The sequence below is a fragment of the Kryptolebias marmoratus genome, linkage group LG4 (genome assembly GCF_001649575.2).
Source record: "Kryptolebias marmoratus isolate JLee-2015 linkage group LG4, ASM164957v2, whole genome shotgun sequence".
Taxonomy (NCBI): Eukaryota; Metazoa; Chordata; class Actinopteri; order Cyprinodontiformes; family Rivulidae; genus Kryptolebias; species Kryptolebias marmoratus.
The window spans coordinates 15,247,844-15,260,962 of record NC_051433.1 but is presented as its reverse complement, the minus strand read 5'-3'; positions in this window follow the sequence as shown (position 1 = coordinate 15,260,962).

Below are 13,119 nucleotides of genomic sequence, written 5' to 3'. Positions count from 1 at the left end.
GTTCAGATACATTCGATATGAATGCAGACTGCTGTTCAATAACTGTGTCATTCTTCAATAATAAACTTGAATATAAATGTAATTTCTTTTTTTGCCAGAAATATCACTAATCAGCCAATGGATTTTAAAGACACTTTATTTTTAAAGCTCTTGATTGCAAACGGATGATTATCTTTTAAGGATCCCAAACACAGATGGTACATGTGATGGGATTCACAGACTTAGTGGGTTTCTTGATTCAAAAGTAGCAGTATTATTTATTTAAAGTGTTGAGTTTCTTATGCTTATCTTAAATCTAATCAGCTATGATCTATAGCAAATCATTTTGTGAATGCAGCGTTTGCATTCCTTCAAGGAAAACTCGGCCTCTAATAATATTCTGACTTACCAGCATCCTCTGCTGAGTTAAAACTCGAGCATGTCTCACGTTCACTTGTAGCCGCAGAGAGGTCATCACCACCTGAGGAGGGAAAACGATGCAGGTTTATCCAAACTGTGAAGAATCCCACTTCACTCAGCTCAACCTGCAACATGTCATCTTACATGAAAAACCCTCTCTACAAAAGATGAGCTGTTCAAGCATGAGTTTTTATTTTCTTTAGCTCATTTTGTTATTCAGAGAATGAGTCACACGCTATCTGTTCATTGCAGATTAGTCTACGCCCGCTGGCCTTATCTGGTGTTTTACGGGTTACAGTTAATTGGTCAGTTACTTTAAGACAAATCAGGTACAGGAAAGCATATGCAAATATTTTAGATTTGCTTTGTTTAATTAAAAAAACAAACAACAAAAAAACCCTTCTAATTACAGCCAGACAGATCCAGATAATACAGCACAATTGAGGCTAGAAATGGTTCCCACAAGAGCTCCTTCTCACAACTATTTGTGCTTATTTTGTAACTTTTATTTTGTAAACTTAATCCTTAAAAATCCCCCATGACATATTTGTCCGCTAAACAACTTTCCTTTTTCATTGAACACCTCTTACACCTGACAAATTATCTGATATTAGTCCACATTGTGTTGCTTCAGCACAGCACTATACTTAAATGTAGAAATAGATTTAAACTGCATGTGTCTCAATTAAACAGTCTGTCTCAAAGCTAAATTCATACCATGGTGTCAAAACCACCTTCTTTTTATATCAGTGCACAAGCTACTAACTATGAAGCAGTTCAAACTCAAGAATCAACACCGAAATTAAATGAAAGTAAAACAGCAATGTGGGCGGTGTCAATATTTGCTTTTGGAGCGTGTATATTTTAATTGAAACGACAAAGGACAAGACTTATTGTGATGACAGTGGAAGTCTGAGTCGCTTCTGGTGCAAACAGCTGACTGTAAATAGATACACGGGCAGCTATCTATAAAAGCCACCCCTCCTCGTCTTCACTGCCATTACTGTAAAACTGCACAGTCACCTCCATAACTAAACTAGTCATTATAGATTAGGCTTGACTGCCCAATTTCCAAAATAAACACATGAATTCATAAAGTCATGCAATAATAAAAACAACAAGCCTTCTTAAAGCAGATTAAATATGTTCACCTTAATAACATTTAAACATAGCACAGACTGACAGAGAGAAAGAACAAACTGACTACAAACACTAAGACACAAATTGTCGTAACTCGGGAGGTACTGTCCAGAAGAGCGAAACCAAGACGGAGACGGAAGTAAAGGTAAGTGAATTTATTTACAGGATGAGACTATATACAGTGGGCGGTGTCCGGAGTGGTCTGCAAGAGAAGGAGAGCTAGGTGAGTCTCGGGTACAGGTCTTGATCCACACGGCAACAAGGAAGTGGTTATGATGTCTCTTTGTTTGCTTACAGATCCAGAGGGTGAATGCAGCGCCGATGAGAGGAGGAGAGAATTCCAGGTGTTCCAGGAGTGACGAATTAGATCCAGCAAGGTAAGTAGCAGCGTGGTTCCAGGTAAGTGATCCTTAGTATCCGTAATCGTGGCGTGGCAAGAAAACCTAGGACACAGGCAACAACAAAGAACGTGGTTAACACTAGAAGCTAGAGTTCAGGTTAGACGCTGAGGCGGAGAATCTAACCCAGTAGGTTTGATGCTCCAGCGAAGGTCTGATCACCGCCTGCTGCTTAAATCCTGGCTGGTCTCATCAGTGGTATGAGGAACACCTGTGGAACAATGATTAGTGGCGCCGCCCAGAGGGCGGAACCAAAACCCAGATCCTCACACAAATATTCACACCGTCTTCATACCTTGACCTTTATTTCTGAACCAGAGCAGCAGACTCACGAGCAACCCGACACAGAGGAGCCCCAGGGCTGAGGAGACTCCGGGGTACCACATCCTCACAGTAACTCTTTCTCAGGAAAACCACTGTGGGTCTGATCTGTATTAATAGCTTCGGCATCACTTCTTCATCCCAGGCTAATGACCTTTATTGTTAAAGCACGTCGAGAAGGCAAACACAACCATCGAGCGTCTGCGTGGGGCAATCTGAGGGTGAAGCAGTTCAAACATGAAGTCTTTAGGACAGAGAAGGTCAAACGTTTCAAAATGAAAGTTAGAAATCAAGCAGATGATAACTTTGGATTGAGTATCTTCAAATAAAATCAATAAATCCTCTTCAATTGTGTCTTGATTTTGGAGTTTTACGTTTCTTTACCTTTAGTTTTAGTATTTGTTACAAGTTCATTCAGATATTTTCTTGTTTTCAGACAGTTTTCCTGTCGCTCCCTCGTCTCATTGACCATTGTTTTCCTCAGTCGTTCCTGCCTTCAGTCAGTCACTCACACCTGTTCATGTGTTCATTAGCCTCACCTGCACTTACTCAGTGATCGCCCCTCCCTGCATACTCCTGTTCTCACTCATTCAGCTTCTGTCACGCTGTTTGGTCCTGGTTTCCTTGTGCTTGGTGTTTTTATTCATTGTTCTTTTTCTGTTCCAGCTATTTTTTTGTCTGTATTGTTAGTTTGTTGTTGCTCAACCATCAGCCTTTTGCTTAATTCATTTAAATCCTTTTTCACTTAGTTCCCCTGTGTTCAAATTTGCATTTGTTGGATCCTTTTACTCAACACAACATGACCACTTGAAAAATTAGGAAGACAAGAAATGAAAGAAGTAACAGTGACTTCTTATCAGTATTCTTTTCGTTTTGCCATGCTGTGGCTGTGGATGCAATCAGTGCAACATAACCTAGATGTATTTAAGGAAAGAAAACTAATAAAACAAAGAAAACTATCTTGGAAGTTTATGTTGTACATCATGGTATCTAATATAGAAAAAAAAATCTAATCTGACTGCTGTAAATGACACAAAACATAAACGTCTCTCTGAGCTGTGGCTCAAATAATTGATTCAATCATATATGTTTGAATGGTTTATTTTAAAAGAGTTGTCTGTCAGATTTGTCCACATACATCAAACTAAATTCTTTGGATACAGCTGTTTGCATTTTATATCCATATTAATAGTCAAACTGTAGATGTCCTGTAAAAAAAAAGCCCCCCCAAAAATAATCAGGAAACATGATTTTGTTAAGTCACAAATGTGAAAAAGCTGATTTGTCAAATAGCACACTTGCCTTTAAGAAGAGTGTTGGAAACATTGAGGATGGGACAGATGTTGCTGCCAAGCCAAACTGAAAAGTTACAACTGGCCTCAGTGAAACAAAGAACTACCGAACCAACTATAACTCAAATGAAGATCCACAGCAAGCTGCTTTTTTTTTACAAAAGAAAACCCATCAGTCCACCAGTGAGGTCTGCATGTCAGAGTGATCAGACAGAAGAGATTTCATACTAAGTGCTGAGCTGGGAGTTCACAAAAACACACTGGATTTACTCTCAGACAAAAAGAAAGAATGCAAGGAAAGGAACCAGAATGTCACATTTATGTATTATTTTATTAGAATGGGAGTGTGAAGCTTTTGAATTGTTTCCAAAATGATTCATGGGATGTCAGGTCTGTGAGTGTTGCTTGAATCGAGTGTGAAACTTTAACTTTCTCTGAGTGTGCGCCTTTTTATCATCAGTTTTTAAACAGAAATAACCACAGTTGTGTCATTGTTTTTCTATTTTTATGTTCCTTTTTCCCCCCCACTGTTTGTTTTGGGAACAATATGAAAATACACTGGGGGGTTTCACGTAAAATGGGGTCAATGTTTTTTTTTAAACTGCTGATCGACCGCAGCCAGAAGACAGAGAGTAATGCAGCAATGTGACACTGGTATGACTGTCATACCAGAAGAGATTACAACTATGAAGCACAGGCAGCTTGATAATTCAACACACACACACACACACACACACACACACATACACACTATATTTATATCTTAACAACTTGACTGAATAGAATATTTATTATAATCTTAGATCAGACATTACCTCACACATTTATTTAATCTTCTCACCTACAAGGTCTATAAGGAGTTCTTTTTAGGGATTTTCCCAGAGCCGTCAACCTGCAGGATCTTTTTATTTGCTCTGCACACAGTTGTACAAAAGATCTTAGTGGTGGATGTGCCATAGTCAGGAAATATTTTAAAAAAACAGGTCAAACATCAGAATATCTAATTTGATTATCAAAATAGTTTTAAAGACGCAAGGACTCTTATGTTTAGAGAGCATATTACAATGATGACACCAGAATAGAGAACGGAACAAGGCCTGTGAAAAGAGAGAACATCAATCAGTGGCAACGAGCACTAAAATTAATAAAACCCAACTGAACAGATTCAAGACTCAGACCTCACCTTTCTGACAGTATAACGAGCCTTGAAAGTAGACACATCACTGTGTGCAAAACCCACCTTGTCATATTCACACCTCAGGTGGCATTTGTGCTCTGGCTCTTTTGCGGAAGCATTTTTCTGAAAATTGTTCGCTTCTGTTGGGTTGAGTGACATGTAACCCTCTCCTGAGGCAAACCCCCGATCAATAGCACCATTTCCAGGTAATCCCCGCGCCTGTCTTCCCAGACACTGTTAACACTCGGGCTGCCTGTAATAAACCATATAGATCAATACGACAGCAGTTCAACACAAAACACTTCCACCTCAGCTGATGCAGTGATATCTGTTGCCACAGTCTGACCCCTCACCAATTAAACAAAATATTTTATTTATTAAGCAATGACATCAGGTTGTGTTTAATTAAGGCTGTGCTGTAGATCACGGCAGAAGCATACTGTATATAACTATCACTGATTAAATTAGCAAACAGAAGCTGGTGAGATTTATCATTTTATTAAAAATGTATGCATTAAAAAAAAAATACAGACATTTTTAACTTGTTAGCAATATTACAAATGCCAGAGTTTTACACTGAGATCATTTCATGTTGATAAATGACTGAGTTGTAGCTGTTTTGGTCAAATCTTGAAAATAACGTTATGCAGAATTTCATGTTATGACTCTCAGCTACAACCACATCTAATTTTAGCTCAATATTTGTAAAATTGACTGAATTAAAGCTGTTTTTTTGTGTTGGTTAGTCTCAGACAGCTGTGGGAGTCATGTGCACACAGAGATGTGGGAAAAAAATCATTATTGTACGCCTAAGCCTTCGACCAGAGGGCGATAAAAATCAAAACACTAACATGCTTTTTATGACCACATCTTCATGACAGCTGAGAGATTAGGCTAAAAAAATACAACTGTGTAGCAAAAATATTTCGTTTAACAACAAGTACAGACTGGTTGGGTTATTGTTGCATGCAGGTAAACCTGCTGCTGCATTGACAGAAATATTCAGATTCAAGAACAAACAGATGAATCGACAATTTTTTATACATTCCAACATAAATCTGGTCTTTTTTTTGCTTTCATGCTTTAATAAAAGAATCCCACTCAGCCAAAAGGTGGCAGTAGCATCTGATTTTTTTCCTGTCATCAGTGCTAGAGAGGCCCACGCAGAGCCTAATAAATCATGCACTGAATGTATCAGTGGAAATTTAGTTCAATTTTATTGCAGTTTAATCAGCTCAATGAATGTTTTAATAGGCTGATATTTCAGCGAGCGAGCAGCATTGCAGTGATAAATTGTCATGGGGGTGAGCTGCACATATTTTTACTCCTCTTCTCACTCGTTTTCCTTCACGTCAGAGAAACCGTACCTGCACGGCTTTCTGTCCACTTCTTGGCACAGACAAGCCTGGCGTAATACACTTACACTTCCACGGTTATGCATTTTCCTTCCTGAGCAGACAGTTACTGACCAAGAAGGCAATGAATGAGAACTATGCTGCTATAACCTGTTTCACTGCTTAAACTTTCCCACTTTTCTGCTTTTTTGTATTTTCTTTCCTCATCTTTCTGTCAAAATTCACAGGGCTCCACCTAACTCTCCATACTCCTGCACATTTTTAACATGTCTTTAACCTTCATCCTCCCTGTGAGAATTGCCCTTTTTTTTACAATTGTCATCCTCAGTCCCTTGTTCACAATATGTGCATATCTTGTTCCGCATGTTCTTTAGTTCCATATTCCTTGTGTGTGTGTTCTTTTTAACAAGTTCTTCCTTTGACTTTGTTTCGTTACTCTTTAATTCTTGTATCTCTTCTGAATTTTCCCGACCCAAAGGTGTTTATAAACTGCAAAATCAACACGGCTGCGGCATTTTGTGCACCATTTTTGTTACATATAATATTGTCCTCCGTTAGCGTGGATGCATGATGTGCGCTATGACTCTTCTAATAAGGACATGGATGAGAGAATGGAAGAGGCTGGGGGCTGTAATTAAAGACCACGGGGTCTTGTTGAATTAAGTAGGGAGGGGAGGTAAAACGATGGCTATCTGCTGCTGCAACAATAAATCAACCTGCCCCTTTAGCCACCCTCAACACAATACCCATACATAGCATCAGCACCCCCCTCCACCCCCTCCTCTTCGCAAAAGCAATTCCGTCATGTCTTGTTAGCTCATTTGTCTTCATCAGCACCAGTGGGAGGTTCAAACCCCATCCTCACCCCCCCTCTACCCAATGCCAGGCACCATTGGACAAAGCAGAACCAGTATGGGCACGAATGTCGAATCACTCTGAGACCGCACGCAAACACACCTCCAACACACACACACTCGGTCTTGAGCAACAGCTGAAGGGAGCGACAGCAGTTTAACTAATCTTAGCTCGGCCGTTCAGATCCGAATATCCCTGTAATATTATTAATGAACGCTTGGTTAACACACACGGCGCGCTAATGACATTCAAGGCCAATTAAGGGATGACTAATTAATGAGACATTTCCTATAAGGCTTATTGATATGTTAATTTGTAGTCAAATAAATCACAGTCTTATTTGTGCTGGTCTGCGGTAGTAAGATTTTCATTCCACGTAATGTCTTGTTGAGCCAAATTAATTGTTGACAAACCACAAAAATATTGTTTTTAGTGAGCAAGAAGCTAATATATTTTTCTCTTTTTCCTCTTTAGCCAAACTGTGCCATTTAGCATTAATTTGAGCAAAGGTGGGGGCTAGAAAAATTGCATATCGACGGTGCCTGTTGTGCTAAAATCACCTGATGTTGGGAAGTGACGGAGTTGTGACTGTTTTAGTAAAACTTTGAAATTAACATTATGTGCAAAATCATACGACATTAAGATGTCACGCTTAGACAATGTGTTGTGAATGAGTCATAGCTGCTACCATATCAAATTTCACCTCTGTATTTCCAAAACTGACTGAATTATAGCAATTTTTGATGTTTTTAAGATAAGTTGGCTGTGGTGGCCATTTTAAATCATGTTAACTTATCCAGTGCAACCTGTTCGCACTCAGAAACTGTGTACATCCAATTAGATGTACATCCAATAATTTCTTTCTGCAAATTTCATTAATTTTCGTCCAGTGGTTCATGAAATATTTAGCTAACAGACAGACAGACACACACACGAGCAAAAACATTATCGCCTGCCTTCTGCCTTTCATAGCAGTCAATAAAAATGTTGCTGCAAGACAAACGATGTAAACCGAGCCCCAAACTTTTTGTTTGTTTTGACTGAAAAACATTTAACATTAAAGTGTTTGCTTAACTCTGTAACACAACATCCCACCTTACTGTTTTAAAGACTGTTTAAGTCTTTGTCAAATCCTTTCATTTAATAGTTTTGCTTCCTAAAATTAAACAAAAAAACCCAAAGCCTTTTCAGTTTGAGCCAAACGTCACCGCTTGGATCGATAAATACACGGAGTATGGATAAACATTATTATGGAAGCACTATAAACACACATAATTACAGCGACTGCCTCCCAACACGTCTTCCTGTCACTCCGGTGGACAGGTCTTTGATTGGCGGCTGTCAATCCAGCTGATGCGAGCTGACTGAAGGGGTCACTCGTGGTACCAGTGGGGACGGCTGTGTCGTCCGCGACAGACGGCGAGGAGGCGGATGGAAATCGACAAGGTCTGCTGTGGTCTTCAGGGCTCTCCTCTGTCTCAGCCCTGAAGGGACAGGCTGTAGTCAGAAGGTGAGTCACTCACAATCCAGTTCAGTGCAGACACATGACAATAACAGCATAACAGGATAACATTTAGACTTAAACATGTCTAAAGCATCTGTCTGTCCATCAGCCTGAAGATAAAGAAAGGGGAAAAGAATATAAAAGGACCCGGATAAATTAAAACAGGAGGGAAAATGCATCTCACGTCCCTGCTCTCACTAAACAAATAAAAGGAGGAGGGAGAATTGAAAGGAGACATGAAACGAGAAAAAAAAAAAAAACAGCTAAATGGCTTGAGGTAGACATACAAGTGTGCTCTTTTAAATAAGACTATATTTTGGTGACTATCTCTGAGGTGGTGAGAAGAAGAGAGGCAAGAAGGGAGAGAGAGTGGGAAGCTTATAAAGCCAAAGGAGAAAGTGTCAAAAAGAGACAGCTACGGAGACAAAAGCAGGATGCTAAAAGTATTCACCTTTTAAAGGGTAAGAAGGGAAGAAAAAGCAGACAGTCAGCGAAGCATTGACAGAGGCTATTAAGAGTCAGATGGTACACTGAAAGACAAGAAAGAGAAATGGAAAGATGAGGCTGTATTCACGATGAAGATGGAAAGCGACAAAGAAAAGCAAAGTGCAAAAGGAGAGACGAGAAATGTAATGGAGGAGAGACTGTCAGCGCTTTCTGGTCCTTTTGGTCCATGCTAACCTAAACCTTCTAACACAACTCTCTCTCTCTCACACACACACACACACACACACACACACACACACACAGATTCATTCCTCTTGCAGACTGTCTGATCCTGTCCCCCGAGGGAGGTGTTAGTCAGGAGGAATGTGAGGGGGGCTTCGTTTGGACACCAAAGTGAGGGCAGCAATAATTCTCATTCTCACCCTCAACTCAGACACACCCACCCAGCCCAAAACACACACACACACACACACGAAGCCACCCATGGAGGGAAGTGTCAACACGGTGCAGGTGAGTGTAACGGTGAGTGTTGTGATCGTGGCGGTCAGCTCTCACACGAGATCCGACTGAAATCCCTCTGCTCTTCACAGCAACCCAGAACTGACAAACACCTCCTCAAGGAAGAAGGTTTATTAGAGGTCAGGCACAAGCAGAAGGAAAAAAAGGCCCAGAATTTCCTTGAAGGAATGCACATCGCCCGCTGATTTTTAACCCAGATCATCTTATGTTCAGAAGTGATGAGATTGGAGCTATTTTGATCCAATCTTGAAACTTTATTTCCAATCTCAGTTGATATTCTCATGTGATCTGTTAGAGTTTGTGTTGGGAATGACTCTCAGCTACTGCCACGTCAGATTGTAGTTCAATAACTGTAAAAACTGATCGAGTTATAATCATTTTTGTGTTTGCTAAGGTGAATTAGCTGTGACGGCCATCTTGATACATGGAAAAGTATTAAAGGTACAAAAAACAAAAGTGACCGCAGCCATTTCCTGTACGAGCAGAAGAGTTCGATGTATGAATGGCTAACATAACAGAAAATATGCAGAAGTAGTTAGACTGCAAAAAACATACAGAAAAAAAACAGGAAAACAACAATGTGAATGCTGAGTCAGCATTCACACAATATGTGAAACACCTGTTTCATCATTTCATGATATTAGAGCATTTTTAATATGTTCATGTCATCACATGTAAAACATGACACATTTATGTGGTTTTCTTCTGCCATCCCACTGCTTACAGTGCTCTCCGTGTGGAAAACCATGTGTGGGCATTTAGAGCATCATCGTCGTAATCAATTTTAAACACATTGTACAGCTCTAATGCAAAAACCTTGGAAGTTAAAAATCCTGGGTAAGTTCTGCAAATATAAAAAGGGGAATTTAAACAATGTTGAAATGTGCAGATACAATCAGTTACACAGTTTGGGTGTAAAAGAAAAAAAAAAAAAGTTGTGTTTGTAGCCAGATCGATTCAAAGCTGGTGCCGTGACACCGTATTCATCCTGGAGGCCTATCAGAGAGAATGTCAGCACCCTCCGGTGAGACTGACCTCACCAAACCAGCAAGCACAGACACACACAAACGCACACACAAACACACACAGCGTCCCCGTGTCACCTATTTTCCAATTCAATATTAACGAGCTTGCTGGGCCTCATTAGCAGCGGGCCACACAATGCTGCTTCCACAAACAAAACAAAACGCTCCACAACAGTAATTGCCTTCTTCTACCATCTCTCCGCCTCCGAGCTTCCTTTTTCAGCTGACACCTGCTGTGGAGAAGCTGCACAGGAAACTGATCGACACACATAGCTGACTCTCTAAAAACATTTGGGTTTTCTTTGTATTTTTATTGTTAAGTTACTGTGAACAGTAAAAACGTCTTGCAACATTTAACTTTAGAAATGTTGAACTTCTTATTTCCACATTCATGCTTCATGATTTGGATTTTTTTTTTTAATTCTTATTTGCTTTAAAAGTCGTCTTCTATACCACTTATAATAAAAGACAATCAGATTAAATATCAACAAGAGGATGAAAGAAAATGAATAAACGGGATAAGAGGGGTGGGAGAGAGACAGCAGAGGCAACAACAAAAATGAGCTAAATAGACAGAAGGGATGCTCTGCTGCTTGGCTGACACACATGGGGTCTCTACAGACTGAGAGGATGCGAGGAGAGGAAGGGAAAGAGAGACAGAGAGTTTTGTGGTGTGGCAAGCAGCATCCCCCTCCAGTCCACCCCCTCCTCTTTTGCTTCAAGCATCCACTCCCCCCACCCCCCTCTCCATGGTGGAAACTGTATGCTTGGCTTCTCCTGGTTTCTTTAGCATTCCTCTCCATCCTCTCCTAAAGCCTGGGAGAGGACTGAGGCAGACAGCAGGGCTTGTCATAGTCACAGGCCTCGGTTTAAACAGTGTGTGTGTGTGTGTGTGTGTGTGTAGCAGCAGGCCTTCATGAATGCGTACTGTATTTTGTTTAAACCTGTACTCGAGAAATTAATTTATAATGACACTAATTCCTCTCTGCAGGTTTGCATGTATGCCGATCTGCATGGATAAGTCACACTTTGTATTGGGTCTCCACTGCTACACCAATCTGATTAAAACTTTGTCTTCATGAAATACTTTGTCAAAACAGGCAAAACCTTGATGAAAGCTTCAAGACGAGAACCAAAAACAAGCGACACTACAAGTTTGGGTTTGTGAAAGTACAATAATTTCACATTTTTCTCCATTGATTCACAGTTATTTGTGTATAATTTTGTGGTCATTTGCAAGTGCTGCAACTGCAGCAGCCAGCTGTAGCACTTCTGTTGCAGCCTGGCGCTCTTCCATATCATATCATTCCTGCCTAAATTAATGTGTAATGCTCAACTGATACCAGTTTAAAGTTTTATAAAATAGTGTTTACAGTAACTGTAATGCCATTTTGGGGATTGTAGTTGTAATATAACAACTATCCACTTTTATTTTTGTCCCACTCAGACTAACTATTAACTAACTATAACTACTAACTAACTATACTACCTTTGGTCATGATCAAACTGAGGCTGTATCTAAGGAAGAAGACAGTTTCAATATGACTGAACAAAAAGACACATCTGAGGAAGAGGAGGACCAGAAAAGACTCGAGGAGAGGTCTTCAAATCCAGAAAAGTGACATTTCAAGGCCATCAAGCCCTTATGACACCCAATTCAGAGCATCAACAGAGAGCATCATCATCATCATGATATACTGTAAAATGAACAATTTATGGGGCCAAAAATAACATTTAAAACAATGCATACATAGATATTTTTACATACTAAGTTAGCTATAAGGTGAAAACAATACTGGATGATTTTTGATCTTAGTTAAATCAAAGGTTAAATTTGATCCACTAACACTAAAGATGGGTAGCTTTCTAAGTGTTAATTAACATTACAGACAAAATCAGTTGTTCCACTTAAACATCAGATTCTATGAGAACATGTAGGGTAGAACACAAACTACAGAACATCAAATCTACTTATGAAGAGATTTGTTTACACCATTTTTCCATTATCTTGTTTCAGACGGTGAGCTGAAGGAAAAACTGCAGAGTGTTACACAGATAAGTTTGATCTCCCTGTCAAAAGAAATGTAGATAAGTATGTTTTCTAAACTGTTTAGCTATTTTTTTTTACCACAACCTTCAAGCCCACTTCTGAGTCTTTTAGCAGTTCACAGCGAAGCAAACTGTCAGAAGGGCAGATGACACAGATACGCTGAAGTTTCTATCTCTCTTACCTGTCGACTTTCTCCTTCTCCTCCCTGCAACCCCCACAACACCTCTTCCTGTCTGTCTCTCTGTTACCTTGGAGTCTGGTCGTCATGCTCTTGTGGCTCCACTCTAAAGGTTACGCTGTGTACCCACCGTCACCGCCTGTCACTCCACTACCACCATGAGCCACACACTCACACACACACACACACACACTCCCATCACTCCCAGGTTCTGTCAACAAAATACAGTCCACAAAATCACCAGCCCAACTATAGCCTTTACAAAAGAACACTGAGGTGAATACTGTTCTTTAAGGCTCTGGTGATAAAGTAGGTGAAAGCTCTGTTTTCATTCTTCTGTCACTCTATCCTGTTTTACTCATCATGTCAAAAGTTGAAGGTAAGCATTAATGTAATGTGGAAAAATTTGAAAATGTCTGCCGTATCATGATGATGATAAGAATCAGGAAACAGCAAACA